General features: G+C 40.0%; 1 long non-coding RNA gene across 2 annotated transcripts in view; it reads left to right on the top strand.

Annotated features, from left to right (window-relative positions):
• Positions 1–16,332, top strand: part of LOC141809968 (uncharacterized) — a 231,588-nt gene that overhangs the window by 62,955 nt on the left and 152,301 nt on the right. For both annotated transcript variants that reach the window (XR_012600026.1, XR_012600027.1), the window contains exons 4-5: positions 7,363–7,460; positions 15,231–15,282. This is a non-coding gene — a long non-coding RNA (uncharacterized LOC141809968). The remainder of the gene's footprint in view (positions 1–7,362; positions 7,461–15,230; positions 15,283–16,332) is intronic.

Here is a 16,332-nt window from a genome sequence, read left to right on the forward strand (position 1 = left end):
AACAAAAAAGAACAAGAGAAATTGAGATTAGAGAATCTCTAGTCGGAGTTTTGACTTCTTTTTCCTCACAGTTTAAAATCAGTGTCTGAATTCAGAAAAACAGTTACATTTAAAACAAACTAATCTTAGAAGTTTTTTGTTACAATATTCATGACACATCCATTCGAACTGAGGTCACATTTTTTAGCAGGAGAAATAGATTTAGTTCTCATTCTCCAGTCGTCTAGCATCATCTGCGTCTTCTTCATCCTTTATATCTCCTCAAAATGCGTTTTGGCCGCATCCCCCAGCTCCTGACTCATCGCTAAACATTCTCTTTTGCTGCCAGATCACTGAGTGTATGAGTAACACGTTTTACTTTCCAGCTTAATTCGGTCGTGATTTCAGTTCAATCCTCGGTGCATGTGTGGCTCATCTCGGCTGATCGCGGGAGCTCGTCTCCAGCTGAGTCGTGTGTAGACTCTGTTTGACGCGCTCTCCGCAGCCCTCGCTGGGAGAACACACAGGTTGTAATCACTTCAGAGCGCGTCGGACCTTTTCTCTTGGACCGTATTTTAACAGGGATTCTCAGTGTTGACCCAAGCTGAAGCCCGGCAGGCTTTAAGGAAGCTCATCCCTGAGCCCTGCAGATCACTCCTCATCAAACAGTCTGCTCCGCCCGGCCATCTTTAGGGACACACAGGCAATCTCCCAGCATTCATCAAACAGAGGAGAGGCCATTATTTGTGATACAGACAGTTCACTGTGGCTTCATGGCAGAGCACATATTAGCAGGAGTGATGATCCAGTTACATCATTTATTTGCTGAGTGGTGTCCATTTCTGAGGATACGCTGATCGAGGTGTGCTTGACAGTACAATGGACGGAACAATTTGGTAGATGTATATGTTCCAGGGCTTTTTATAATAGAGTATTATAAAACGAAGCACAGCAGGGTGACAGGAAATCTCAGGGAGGAGCCTCCAGCCTGTCTTAGACCCTGAACAGAGAGACGAATAAACTCTAAAACTGCCGAAAAATAGTGATGACAACAAGGTGAGAGTTCACTCATCATCATTATATGCTTTAAGAGAGCATCTTCACCAGACTTATCGTGTGCTTTTCCCCGAGGTGTGTGTTTTTGTGTGTGTGTGTTTAATGAGATACCAGATGGACCAAAGACAATTATCCATCTTGTCGGACAATAAAGTTGTGTTCTATAGAGCGCCCTAAATGATAAATCATCACCACATTATGATGCTGGGCTCGCTGACAGACATCCGAGTCACACACACAGCATACTGATCTGAACCAGAATGTGACCAAATTAAAGAAACTCACATTTTTCCTGATCGTTAAAAGAAATGGAACAATTTAAAAATACACACTGATGTAGTTTTTGTCAGAATTAATTGTATGCACTCCAATTTGAGATATTTTTATGATTTCATGCCAACAATACTGGTTTATGTTATGCTTTAGCTGCAGAGTTCGCTGGTTAATGCCATAATGCTGTACTACCTGGATGTAAACAATCACAGATGACCAACCATTACCATCTTGTGGCATGGGGCACTTAAAGAGTGGTTATTCTGTTTTCTCATTTTTCAAACATGGATTTAAAGTAAAAGTGGTGGATGACCAAACTTAGAGTACAGATTTTCAAACCGTTACCTTTTTAGATGTAACAAAAATTCCTGAATCTGTCATGAAAACCGCTGTAAACAGTCTGAGGTTTTCATGAAATTTCACTAAATTAGCTGAAATGGTGACGTCATCCCATAAGGATCCCCTGATTCTTAACACGTTGGAGGAGTGGGCCTTGAACACCAAAGTCTGCCTTACAGATGGCTGACCAATCAGAAGGGAGGGGTTTGTGGAGCAGGCCTTAAAGAGACAGCAGACGTGAGCCTATTTATGTTGGCATGCAGAGAAAAATTACAATGAGTCAGAGTTCTGAATGAATAAATAAAATAATAATCTGTGTTTATTCTATTTAACACTTCACAAGAAATTAAGCACATAATAAATGTTCTTACATAAAAATTGAACAAATAATGTTAAATAATAAATTTAAATCATGACGTTACAGTGTACAAATCAATCAATCAATCAATCAATCAAACTTTATTTATTAAGCACTTTTTTATACATGACTTTGTGATACAAAGTGCTTTACAATAGAAAAAAAGTAAAAAAAAAATGAAATAACAAAAACTTGAATAAAAAGTAGAAAATTGCATAAAAAAAAAATTAAAACATAAGACCACTGCAACACCCCCTACCCAAACCACATTCAATATACACGCACACAAAGACATAAAAAGGAAATTCTGAAAGAACACAGAGTTAGAATTAAATGATTAATAAATAGATAAATAAATAAATAAATAAAAATAATCAAGAATACTAGAGGGTAAGATAAGTAAATGTGTAAATACATAAATAAATAAAATAATATAACAATATGAAATAAAAGTTGGATAAATAATATAGTAAAATGAGAAAGCCTAACATCAAGTGTTAAGTAAAATCAGCTAAAATAGTTTCATTAAAGAAAGACCATTAAACTAAGAATGAAATTCCAATTAAAAAATCTGAATTGAAAGGTGGAAATGAAACAAAATAAAACGGTTAAAATTAGTTAAAATATAACATAAAATAATAATGATAAATGTAATAATAAATACAATCAGCTAAAAGCCAGATCAAAAGGTAGGTATTCAGTTTTTTTCCAAAAATATGGAAAAAAAAATATGTCTTGCAAGTGCGTTTTGATAAATCTGTTGAGAGGTCAGTCTGCTAGCTCGGAATTGCACCCATTTAATGATGTTATCATGGCAAACAAACCAAGTCCCAGTTGTTCTTTCAAACACAGTTGGACAAGCGAGCATGCATTTATTGCCAGAGATGGCCGCAGATTAAGCGTCTTTTTTGGACCAAACATGAAAATATAATTTTGTATAATATATCATTTCTCACTGCACAGCATAGGAAACCATTCAAGGAGACTTTCCCATCCCCGACTGTCAATGATTTTATGATGTAGAGCTACTACGGAGGCCCCGAAGGGACAGAATAAAGACTAATAAAGCACAATACCCCCTCTTTAAACAACATTCTGATCTAGAAAATGTAGATTAAGTCATATATAGGCTGTTTAACTGTCGTCTGAGTTTGTCTGCAAACAATTAAATGCATGTTCAGGTTTATTATGTTGTGACAGAGTAAATAATCAAGCTCTGCAGTAAAACATAATTAAGGTCTCCTGCTGGAATACAGATAAACAGCTCACAGACAAAAATCAAACATGATGCCCAGCCAATAATTCTTAGTTTGAGAACTTCACCATAAAGGTCAAAGTGTGTGTTGATGTGTGTGTTTGTGTGTGAGCGTGTGTGGCAGGCATATGGTTCCCTACGAATAGGCACATGTCAGCACAATGAGCTCTTTTTTTCCATGAATGTCCCTGACGTAGGAGGGGCTGTTGTTAACTCGCCTGCTGGTCTGACCTTCTTCATATGAGGAGGAATTTGTGGCATCAGGGTGTTTTTCTTTTCGGCTTTGATTGTCAGTGTGCACAGCGGCTCACAGCCAGCCTTCTGTCTTTGTGAAGATGTGTGAGTGTGTTTCCGTATGCCTCTGTTGGCCTTGGATGAGACAGTCAGGGTGGAGATAGATGTGCTGATACATGTGGAGAGGCGTACTCTGTTGTAATGCGTGCTGTAAGAGGCTGTCGCTCCCTTCCTCCCGAGCCTCCCCATCATTCATGCTTCTGTTTATGAGAGAGAGGAGAGCCAGGCGTGGCGGGTCAGCACGCTGAAAGATTGTGGTGATCTGTTTGTCAGAGTTAGCCGGTCTTTGTTGAGGAGGAGGAGGAGATGAGAGTGATGCCTGCTGGAGGAGGAGGAGGAATGAGGAGACTGAGGGGTAGGAGAGTCTGTATTTTGACATGTTGGGAAGCAGGTTTATGACCTATACCAGAACTTGTCAGTAGGGGGAGCTCCAAATACTCTAGCTTCATAGCCTTTAACACTAGTTTCAGGATCCTAAGTTGTATCCATGTGTCACGAACCAGTTCTAGGCCGTGACAAACGAGGAGACGTACGGTTTCAGATCAAAAACGAAATAAACGTATTAACAAAATATGTGTTTAAACAGATTCACAACTCAAACTAAGGCAACTGAGTTAACAAAGGAAATTATAGTTTAAGGAGAAAGGGAGATCCTCTCACACTTTTTAAATGTGACTCTTTTTTAATGATCAGTTGTGCAAAACTGACATAAACGAAACCAGAAATAATTGCCAACTAACACCTACTCTAAAGATTGGGTTTATATCTTTTCATAATAGCCTTAAACAGGAGAAATAAACACATTCTAATAATGACAAAATGATTTTTTTTTATGGCAAATCAGAAAATAAGGTGTATCCAAATCACTCTGTAATAGTTTCTCTGATTTTCCTCCTCTTTCCTCTTTCCTCGCTCCTTAAAGCTGCAGTAATTCTTTGTTTATTTGGAAAGGCACATGTTACGTAACATTCCTTTAAGGAAAGGGTACAATATACAACTTACATTCCACATGTTTAATGTTTCTATGGACATGATCAATCAAATCAAACTTTATTTATATAGCACTTTTCATACAAATTAAAATGCAACTCAAAGTGCTTTACAAGATGAAATAAAATAACGAAACAGAAAAAAATAAAAAAAATGAAAGCCTGTCCCTCTCACCCCCACAAAGTGCAGAGCCTCCCTCAGTCCCCCAGGTCTGAGGGATCTCCAGGACGACATCCCTTAGGGCAGACCAGACACAACTCCCGGTGTGGAGGGCCCCCATGAGGAAACACTGGAGCTAAAAACTAAAAGATTAAGACAGGCAGTAATAATGAAATATCTGAAATAGAAATGAAAATAAATAAAATAAAATAAAAATCAATAAGGGCATACACAGATAAGGGCCTTAATGGCTGAAGGCAGCCTCACAGTGGGTTTTTGTTTTAACTCGTGGTATGGTTTCAAGATCGCATCAACCTAAGATTCAATAACTAAGGGAACAAGTGAGTGGAAGTAGGGCTCTGGCTCCAATTCTTGACTCATCTGGAATAAAACACACGTCAAGATATTTACTCTTGCATCAACCTAAACAGAAATTTAACCAAGGTGGGTGGATTCACAATAGACATGGTCAGATTACAGAGATTATTCCATGGACAATTCTTAACATGACGACAACAAGTCAGACAAGTGAGACGCCATATGATACAAAGCCATACATGCATTTCTGTATGTGTCCACATTAACCCCTTAATGCCTGAATTAATAAAAAAAATATAGAAATAGATTGTTTTCATATGTTTTGGCATTCTTACAGATGTTAAATTGAGTGGAGATTGTAAATTTGAGTATAGTGCACACAATAGTTATAACTAAATTATATCATATAAATAGACGTGTGACGTAGTGGATCTGATATGATCTTTGGTTTGTGTAGAATATATATAAATGGGTAATAATGAGATACAAAGGTGATTTCAGCTGCATCAAGACCTGACAGGGTATGACGCAAATTTGCGATTACAGGCATCAAGGGGTTAAATATACCAAACAGAAGTTTGCGACTCTCCTGTTTGCCCCGTTTTGGTCTCCACCAGTCACAGGAAAAAATACCTGCCACTTTGGCAGCTTAATGTTGAGAAGACGGTGGCTAAATTTGTTTACTTCCTGTTATTGCTGACTAAGCAGGCTCATCCAATAATTTCCTGGAAACTTTTGCACAAGAAAAATGGAAAAGTTGGGGCTGTTAAGCCGTTAATAACAAGCTAAAAGCTGCCAAAACGCTGCAGGATTTTAAAACTGTAGCTCTTAAGTAATAGCTTGTAGTTATTGTATTTATCAGAAGTGAAATATCTTTAAAAAAAAAAGCCAACTCATGGGTTGTGGAAATCCAATAAGCTGGTGTTAAAACATAATTAGCTTTGTGTTTCTATTATGTTTGAATTAATGTGTCTAGTGAACACGATGACTACTTTGTTTACCAGAAAAAGGCTGCAGAGCGTTTAACCCAGACCCATTAATTTAACAATGAATAACTCAAATAAAGTAGAGCAGATGTGATAAATCTCTGTACTGGAAGAGGCCCGTTCAGTCAGAATAACATCAACACTATGAGTCATAGAACATGGTTTCCAAACATGTGACGCCATCAGACCGGCCGGCGTTTAATGAGAGTGTAAAAACCTCTGTGAGGAAACACCGGCGCAAACATCCCTCATGACTTTCTGAGTAATCCACTCAGATGATATCATCAGTGACAGGCGAGGGGAGCTGAGGCCTTGGGGCAGAGAAATGGCGGGGTGAAGTGACAGGGGTAATGGATGGATAGAGGGATGAAGAGTGATCGGGTGTCATACAGGTGGGATAGGGCCAGACAGATAGTGAATGAAGGAGCGATGGAGGATGGATGGCCGGAGCACCTCAGACATTGACAACGTTGAGAAATTTGTCTTCTTTGTGCTTCATTCGTCTTGTCTTTCCTTCTTTTCCGTGTCTGTGCGAGTTAGATCTCACAAAACTATTTACTCTGGCAACGCAGCAGCAGGAAGGTCAGAGACGGAAGAGGTGATGATGGCGTGGGGCGTCGTCATTTTAGAAGAATCCTCTATTCCAAAAAGTAGACGTAGAGTAGACGTGCAGAAACAAACAATCTGCAATTAGCAACGAAGAGCAGATGAAGAAATTGTGGAAACAGACGGGGGAGTTAAATCATTCGCACACAAGGACACAATTACGCACGTATATATGAGCTGCTAATTGCTTTGTGTGCACCAATCCGTCCTGTGACTGTGCCGGTGCAATATTGCGGTGCTGTGGGTGTTTGCCCGGCTCATAACTGCAGACCAATGTGGCGGAGACAAGCTCATATATTAAGATAACCCCGAAACGGAATGGAATTGTATTTCCCTGGCGGTTCAAACGACTTCTGTGGTTGTAAACTGATAGTGGATGAGATTTGGCTTTAATGAAGCAAGACTTATTGTGCACAGAGCAGCAGAGGTGCATGGGTGTGTGTGTTCATTACTTAAATGTGTGTTTGAATGTCCGTGTGTCTGTATGTGTGTGTGAGTGTGTCTCTTAACAAGAAATGTTATCTAAAGCCACATGTTTGCACGAGCTCTCACGGCGGATGTTATTGTATCAGTATTTTTCTTCCTCCGCGCTTGTTCGAGGGCCGTGATTTATTTTGCCTGAAATAATCAAGTGAACGGTTTTTATTTTGTCTTCGTCTCTGGTGTAATCTTCCTCAAGGTTGTGTGTGTGTGTGTGTGTGTGTGTGTGTGCTGGGTCTGTAAGAGTGTCATCTTCATCTGTTTATTAGAATGTTCCCCACCGGCCTGGCTGTAATGAGACCTGTGGAGCCGAGGAGTGATGGACTCATCACGAAACAGAGGAAGAGAAGAAGACATCCAGCAGCAGGTGAGGGGAGGAAATAAAGACAGGAGGTTGTGTGGTGTTTAAAGGGCCGGAGCCAATAAGTGACACGCAGAAAACGTGATAATTCAAACAGACACCAGATGCTTCCAGGAACGCAAAATCATTCAGGGCTTTCCTGCAAAATATACCCTCTAAAAACTCTCTGACAGTATATTAGCAATGGCTTCTATTCCAGCAGGAATTATTAGCTCACTTACTAAGTAGCAGGGGAAATATTTTACTACCCATCTCCCTCTGGAGTATTAATTCTGTCCAAACAGGGCTGAAGATATATTATAGGAGGAGAGATAAATGCAAAATAAATGGTCCCTAAGGCGCGATTCGACTCTCAGACTGTAGTGGAATGAGCAGAAAACGCAATAATGCAAAAATACAAGTAATAGTCAAAACAACACAATGAAGACAAACATGAATGAGAGCCTAAAGCCATGCTGAAGGCTTTATTAGGCTGCAGTGAAGCACAGTGCTGCTTTGAGCTAAACGCTAACATCAGAGAGCTAGTTGTGTTTTATTCCTATTTTTCTAATTTGAGCGTCTTAGCACTGCTGACATTTCAACAAAATAAAACTATAGTAAGGAGTTTTAAGCTGGATCATATGCGCCAATTCAGGTTTGTGCTGGTGCTTAAAACATATATGACAGCCACAGTTTTACATCACAAAAAACAATGTTTTCTGAGAAGTCCAGCCAAGGTGAAGATTTTGGAAAGCTCCAGTTTTGTGGTTTTGTGAACACACTGGGAAACCAAGTTTTCTGTTCTCAAACGTCACAGCCATAGACTGTTTATACAGTGGACAGCCTTGCTCCTCCATGTACCATTGTACAGTTTTGAAGCCAAAATACTTCTGTCACAGGCGCAGCCATTGGCAGCCAGAGTCTGAGCAGTAGAGACCATGAGGGATTCTGGGAGAATCTCAGTGGAGCTGGGTGACAAAAAAATTTTTTTTTTTTTCTTTGGAGAGTCTTATCACTTCTTGGCTCTCCCTTCTGACATATTTTACAATCCCTGAAAAATATACACAAGAATGTCAGCTGTTAATAATTGTTAAACATGATATATAACTTTGTTTTAACCTCTTATAACTAATGAAAACAAAACTTTTCAGAAAAAAAGAGGACTTTAATACAAGGCAGCCAAATGATATCTTCAAATCACCACAACAATCAGACGTGAGAAACATTTCTACAAGGTGTATTGACTTTTTAAAGTTTGACCACAGCCCATCTGGAATGACTGGGGAGCCAGATTTTTTGACCTATACTGCAGCCAGCCACCAGGAGGAGCAGTTTTTGTGGCGATCTCACTTCAGGCTGAGCAAGATGACTTCCATTTTTTTTTAAGTCTACGGTCATAGCTGAATGACTGGGATTCATCCTGATTGGACAGCATAGGTTTCACATCTGAAAAACACTTTGAGCTCCTCTCACAGGTGGATTTGCCTGGTGCGTGTGGCCAAACCAATTTTTAAAAAAATGAATGAGAGGAGGTAGTTGTTTTTAAAAATACCTGGCCTATTAAAGCACAGAGGATGGGTGGTTAAGCACTTTAATGTATTTAAAAGTATTCTAAGAGCACTGGCATGTACGCAGACATAATAGCAACTGGCATCACCTTATGTAATCTCACAAATTTCATGCATGACACCAAAAAGTGTTTTATCAATGGTATTTAATCGTTGCCACAGGCTTTAGTGGACAGAAAGAATACAGTTTAGGCTGTAACATATCTGAAATCCAACTCCCCAGAGATTGAACAATGCACTGTACTTAAGGCCATCAAGAATGGAGCTGTCCGTGGTTATGAAAGCTCGCGCTGGAAATCAAAACAATACCAATCTGCCACTTATAGGCATCTGAGACAGTTTACATGAATTCCCATCAATCGATTCTGCATTTACTGCTCACCGTGGAGCTTTAAGGAGACAGATATGATTATAAAACAAAGTTTACAGTAACACGCGCTAGCTCCCGAAGCACCCATAGAGTCCGCGTCTATGTTCTGCATGAACTGCAAAAGTTCAACAGACAATCTGTAAGACAAGGAGATACTTTTGTTACGTGAATGTGTTTAGGTGTCAGGAAACACAACCATGAACTCACTGCTTGAATCATTTCTAGACCAAAGATTCATTTTGAGATGGGATAGAAATAAAGAAGGGATATACTTTCACCAGAAACACACGACGAGGTCAGAATCTCTTTGTCCACAGGGGGCGCAAAAACCAACACAACCTGTTTGAAGATGTGCTGTGTCTGAAAACGGATGCACTAATGTTTAACACTTCACACTTACTGGAGGTAAACAGGTCTTCTTCTGTTATTCATTAATTGCACCCATCAATCACCGTTTGATCTGTTCCTGCCCATTCTGCTACCATGGCAACCGTTGCCTGTGAGAGGTGTCTATTGTTACGCACTTGTTCTACACTAAAAATAGTGAGTGTAAGCACAAAAGTATGTAATTTGAGACACAGCCAAAGTCTGTGATGGCACCAAAAAGTTTCCAAAGAGCCGATCTGGATCTCAAAGACAGTGCGCGCCCTGTTAAAAATGCTAACTCAAAGTTTCACGAACAAATTCACCTCCTGTGTCGTGGTGATACATAAGTCAATACGCCTTAAATCTTAGTCTGAATCAGGATGTAAATATATTTTATTGCTGTGAAGTTTGGCCTTATGACACAGGAGTTAATGGGGATTTCTTAGCTCTGCAACAAGCCTCAAGTGGACACTGGTGGAACTGCAGCTTATCCATCTCTGCTTCATTTTTCAGCACTGGATGGTACAGCCTCTCCTGAAAAAAAAACTGACTAAATATAGGGTTTACAGGGACTGACTAATATTTTTTTTCGTTAAGCCACAACATGAACATGTGAAGTTGTCAAACTGCAGCTCAGAAATGCGTCTGATCTTGATAGACTGTGTATGACTTTAAAGAGAGCAATTGTACAAACATATCAAAGAAACTCTGCTCAGAATAATGCAGCCCAGAATTACTGTCACCAACCTTTGTGCAGCTTCACAGCTGAGCGAACTCATTTCACATCGACCTCAAAATGAAACCTTTATGTGTAGGGTTTTCTAAAGGGCTGTAGATTGTAAAGGTGCATCTCTTAAAATGTAAACCTGTTGTTAAACAGAAACATTGATTGAGCCTGTTGAAGATGAAAAAAGAAAAATATTGTCTGAAAACAGCAAAAAGTTTAAGTGAAGCAGAGAGAGAAAACCAACAGTGTATAAAGCTTATAAATGAGATTCTCTGCGCGGCGGGTTGAGGTCTGGACAAGGAGGGAGAGAAAGAGAAGGATGCTGAAGGACATCACAGGAAAAGGGAAGCAGGGTTGTCTTATGAGCATTGTGCTCCATTTGTTACCTGCACATGGGTAAATGAAAGGCCCTCTCTTAGCCTCGTTAAGCATGATGCACGGCCTCGGCCATCGGCACGGCGCTGATTAAAATTCGCCCTCCAGAGTTTAGGCGAGCAGCTCGCTGAGGCTGCACTCCTGCTCTCCCAAAGCAAATGGGCCGAAAGGTCACGGCTCGGCAACCTACGCAGCCATGCCTTATTTATTTAGCCCCTTTACCTCGCCTGCCACTGGGACGGAAGGAGAGGAAGAGATCTTCATTCAAGGCGAATCCTTTACTCAGGAAGTATGAAGTGTTATCCTGCTGCTCCCAGCTCACATCATCTGTTTGCAGTTGTCGTGTAGTCGCCGTGTGGAAAGTAACCTGAGAGCAGAAGTAAATATGTTTGACTCTGAGTGAAATAAATAAAGAGAAGTTTGAAAAAGCCTCGTTGCAGCCAGGGTTGTAAAATTCATCCAGATGATGCTCCATCCTGCCAAGAACAAATTCAAAAGGAGGCAAGCTTGCAATTTTTGGGACGAATTGGTATTGGCTTCCAAAAACTCACATCATCAGTCACCCGCAGCAGACCTGATAAACTGGGCTCGGTCTGTGTAAAGATTGTCTGTTACCAGAAAGAAGCAAAGCCGAGACAGACGGCGAACCTCTCCCCTGTTTCATCTCCCCTCTGCCATTCATTGCGCGCCTGTCTGAGTTCGTTGCATCAAATTCTTTAATAGGAACAAACACACTCTGCGTAATTGCTGAGAACACTTTAAGAAGCTCTCAGGAAAGAAGTAAAGAGCACATTTCTGTCGGCTCTTGCAGAGGAATTGCTGTGTTTTGTGTGTGTTAGTGTTGTTGCAGAGAATGCAGATTTCACTCCAGTGAGATGGATTTCTTAGTAAAATTACTCTTGTCTTGTCAGCCTGCAACACTCTGCAAGAATACATCCACAATCTGCCCTCATGAACTCCTGGTGTTAGCAGCACGGAGTCTCAGGGCTCGGCTGGGGGTAGAAACTACCCTCCACGAGTCAAACTGTAATTCACGTTATTTTATGAACAGCAGTCTCCTGCTTTTCCTCGACCTGTTTTGTTGAAATCTTCTTAAATAAGTGATTTTTCCTCCACTGTAGTGGATCTTTTTAACAACTAAAGAGAACAGGGTGAACTAGTTTTGTTTGGCTTGATGCTTGAGAAGGAGAATGAACAGAGTTGTGGACATTTAGAAAAAAAAAATCCAAAGTAAATCATGTCCCTCGGCTGCTTTGTTGGAAGTAACACCAGATGTTTGTGAGAATGAGAAAAATACTCACAAGAGGAACAAAGTGATCTTGATAATGCAAAGTACAACACTTTGGATAGAGACTGTAACGCCAAATGATTACGAGTCTAGTCAAACCAGCAGAGCTCTGAGCTAAGCGCTAATAACTTCCTCCAAATGATGACACTGCAGCTAATGTGATCATGTCAGCCAACTGTGTAAAATCATTACATGTTAAAAGCACTTAGTGTGAGAGTACAGTTAGCGCAAACCAGAGCTAAGACCTGATAATCATCCAGTCTAAACGTCAACTGGTCGCCTCCCTTCATGGTCCAATTGTTGAAAAACGCTCTGGAGTTCTCCCTCAGGAGCCAAAATGTGTGCTTCAGAGCGACCTCTGGCTGGAAAAAACACACTGAACTGCCCTCTCTTTGTTGAAAAAAGCACATGAAACTGCTCCCTTGACATGTTTAAATATGGTTAGGTGGCCAAACATGCACCGTATGCATTATTCATTTTGCCCCTGCCCTTCAAAAAGTCTGTGCGCGCCACTGCTGCACAACATCAATCCAACTTTAACTCTCTGTTTTTAAAGTTGCAGGTACACTGCAAAAAACTGAAACTGAAAATCTTACCTGAAGGACAGAGACTGTTTTGTGTCTATAGGTAACTGTACATCTGAGCGGACAAAAATAACATGTGGGTCCCCCAAGGATCCATCCTGGGGCTTCTTCTGTTTAACATCTATGTGCTCCCACTAGCTCAGATTAAAAAAACAACAACAAAATCAGTTACCATAACTATGCTGACGACACACAGTTATACATTTCAGTGTCACCAGGTGATACAGGCTCTGGGTAAATGTACTGAAAAAATCAATGATTGGATGAGCCTAAACTTCTTCTTGCTAAACAAAGGTAAAACTGAGGTTGTTGTTTTTGGAGCCAAATCAGAGAGAGTCAAAGTCAGTGAGTAGCTCCAGATGTAAAAGTTGAAAACCACTGACCATCCCAGAAACCTGGGTGTGATCATGGACTCAGACCTGAATTTTAGCAAACACATTAAGACAGTTATCACTTAATAATGTGTTGAGGATTAAAGGACTGATGCTGTAAGTAATAAAAATCTGGAAGAAGGCAAATGGAAGAAGAAAAAGTTGCTCGAAAATTTGCTAAAAACTAGATTAATGTCTTAAGACAAGAAACTTTTCTCTTGGTGAATTGGCAGATTTCATTTTGACTTGTTCTAAGCAATTCAGACCTCATTTTTGTCTTTAAATAACTTGAACTAAGACATTTTTTCTGGACTGGTTAGATTAATGTGGCTCATAATGAGTCTAAAAAGACATTTTCTACTGAAAATAAGACAAAAACACTCGCTAAGATTTCAGTGTTTTGCAGTGTATATCTGCTTCAGCATGACTTTGAACTTTTTTCAGCAGAGCAACTGAAACAGATCCCCAGCCGTGGGTTGCCAAAACACTCTGCATGACTTCAAATGTAGCTCGGTTGAGAGTTAGGTCTTTGGTAAATCCTGGTGCTGGTGCTTTTTTAAAGTTTGTTATTTTTATTTGGCAGAGGGGAGGATGCAGAAGGTTTTACCGGCTTTTGAAACATGTTCCCTGTGAGAGATTATATCTTATTAAATGACAAATAAAGGCTGGTGTCAAAAATCAGCTTCAAACTTGTTAAATGTGTATTTAGCATTTCTGATAGTTTTATTGCTTTTCATGTGACATTTCTACCATTTTTAACTTATTACAGAACCAGTCCCGTTAAATTATCAGATGGTGCTTCCACAGAAACAAGACACATATTAAATAATTCACCTTCCTAGAAGTTAAGAGATGTGCTGATAAATGAGTTATTTCCAATAAAATATCATCTGTATTTAACAGAATAATACTTAAAGACTGAAAACTGTAGCTGGCAGTGCTGTTGTTTCAGACTTAACAACATCATATCCCACCTTATCATTGGGTTTTCTCATTTTTTACTTACCTTATGCTGAGTTGTTACTTTTACTTAAACCGACACTCTGAGGCTTTCTTCTTCTTATACTTCTTTTGTAACAGCGAATGGCGTTCAGGATCTCTAAATCCCATGAAACAAATTTTAAAAATATAGAACTGCAAATGTTCAATTGTTTACACACCTATACTATAATCTGCTGTAGAGCTTTTGACTTAATTTGCATGATGAACTCATGACTGGTTTGAAATCTGGAGAAAAAACGTCCGTTTCTGTTCCTTTACTCATGATTACCCGATCTTCCTCCTCATCATTTGTTTACAAAATCAGTATTTTAATACAATTAAATAGATTTCATTCTAAAACTGAAGTTGGAAGAAAATTTGTACACCCCTCTGTCTTATCCACAAATGGTTTCTTCCACCTGGAACACCTCCACATGAGCCAATGGCAGGCTGCTGTTCTGTTTGACACTTCCTTGTTTTAGAATTCAAGCATGGCTGTGTAGGACAAGTGACCAACAGGTGATAAACAAAACATTTAACTTATTTAACACAAATAAAATGTATTACATAGAGATTTGCTTTAAAATTTGACATTCTTTGGCAAGGCAAGTCAAGTTTATTTATGTAGCACATTTCAGCAAGGCGATTCAAAGTGCTTTAAGGCCTTTGTACACTAATGACGACAGGCAAGAAAACTGCAAGAAATTGCAAGAAATTTGGAGGTGTCACATTCAGTCTCCACAGCTAGGATGCTGGGACACTAACGCAATCATCGTTGAATGTTTTGGTATGTGTCTTGTCAACAATAAGCGTTTTGATTGGTCGGATGTGTACTCATTGCAAGCAAAACTTTAGAAAATATGGATAAAAGCCGCAATTTCGCTCAGTGAAAGAATGTTGCCGGTGTGAAAGCTTGCATTGAAAAACAGTCGGTTTGAAAAAAATAAATAATGTGCGAAATATTTGTATGAAAAATATGTGTCTGGTGTGCAAAGTGCTTTACACGGAAAGTATATTAAAAGAAAATAATTAAGAGTCAATTAAAAAGCAGATAGAAAATAATAAGCTACAATAAAACAAAGTAAAATAAAAAAATCATGAAAGATAAAACAGATTTTAAAATAGCCTCTCTATGTTTAATATGTGTGTTTGTGCTTCACTCTTCAGGCCAACGTGATGAGAACAGGAGCATCTCCACCAGCATCCATCCAGCCAACAGGTAGGACTTCTGTCTAAATACAGTTGAGTCCATCCCATGGTGCTGCGGTAAATGTCTGTAGGAACATGAATGTCTCTGCTTTGTTTAGAGGCGTAGTCTGTTAAATATTTCAGTCACAGCGTGCTGCTTGCAAAGCTAAAAGTGTGAGCCTGCTCAGACCTGTCTCGTCTCTTTCCGTACTTTGATTCAGGATATCACAGTTTGTTCGACATCACAGCAAACTGTCAGTATCCTGACATCGTGTAGCATGATGCCTATTTTTGAGGTTTTCTAAAGTTTGGGTTCCACCTTTAAACTAAATACATTCTTTGATCCCCCGGGGAGATGTCTGACATTGCTTTGCTCTCACCTCTGATATTCTCAATTCAATCCCCCCTCCCCTCGCTCTCTGTTCTTAACACCTTCCTTTGCATCCCTCCGACTCTGCTCTCCCACTGTTACCCCTCCTTCCATCAATCTCTCCTTCACCGTCCTCTCAGTTCATGGCTGGCTTCCTTTTTTTCTCCTGCAGCCCTGTCATCCCTCCCTCCAGCCTCCCTCATCTTCATTCCTCTTGTCTCCCTCTTTCTCTTTTCTCCGTCTCAGTCTTTCTGCCCTCTTGGTTCAAGATATAGGTCCGGCGAGGTGTAATTGGGTTGTGCTCTGTTAGAGAGCTGCTGGGAGAAGAGCTTTAATCTTTAGTCTCGCTCCAAATGTAAAGTGAAGGCTGGAGGCCTCCAGCCACAGCAGACGTTTCCCTCCCTTCGCCACACACGTTTGCATATTCAGCTTCTTTACACAATGCTTCAGCACATATAGAGGATTATTTGCTTGATTTTGTCTGAAGAATGAGGCAGAAAAACTACACAGCGGCTGGCTCTTACAGTTTCCATTCAGCGTCAGTGCCTTCAAAAGACAAGTGTGTGTGTGTGCTGATTCTGCCCACAGCAAGTAAGGCACATTAGTGCTCTCCAGGTGGTGTGTTGACTAGATAATGAGCGCTGAGGTAATTGATTGGGGGTTGTAATTAGTGGTTAGCTGTCACAGATTAATCACAGTCCACTACTTTCA

Source organism: Halichoeres trimaculatus, unplaced genomic scaffold (assembly GCF_033239565.1).
Source record: "Halichoeres trimaculatus isolate MK-OKI-2021-1 unplaced genomic scaffold, fHalTri1.1 fHalTri1_scaffold_20, whole genome shotgun sequence".
NCBI classification, from domain to species: Eukaryota; Metazoa; Chordata; class Actinopteri; order Labriformes; family Labridae; genus Halichoeres; species Halichoeres trimaculatus.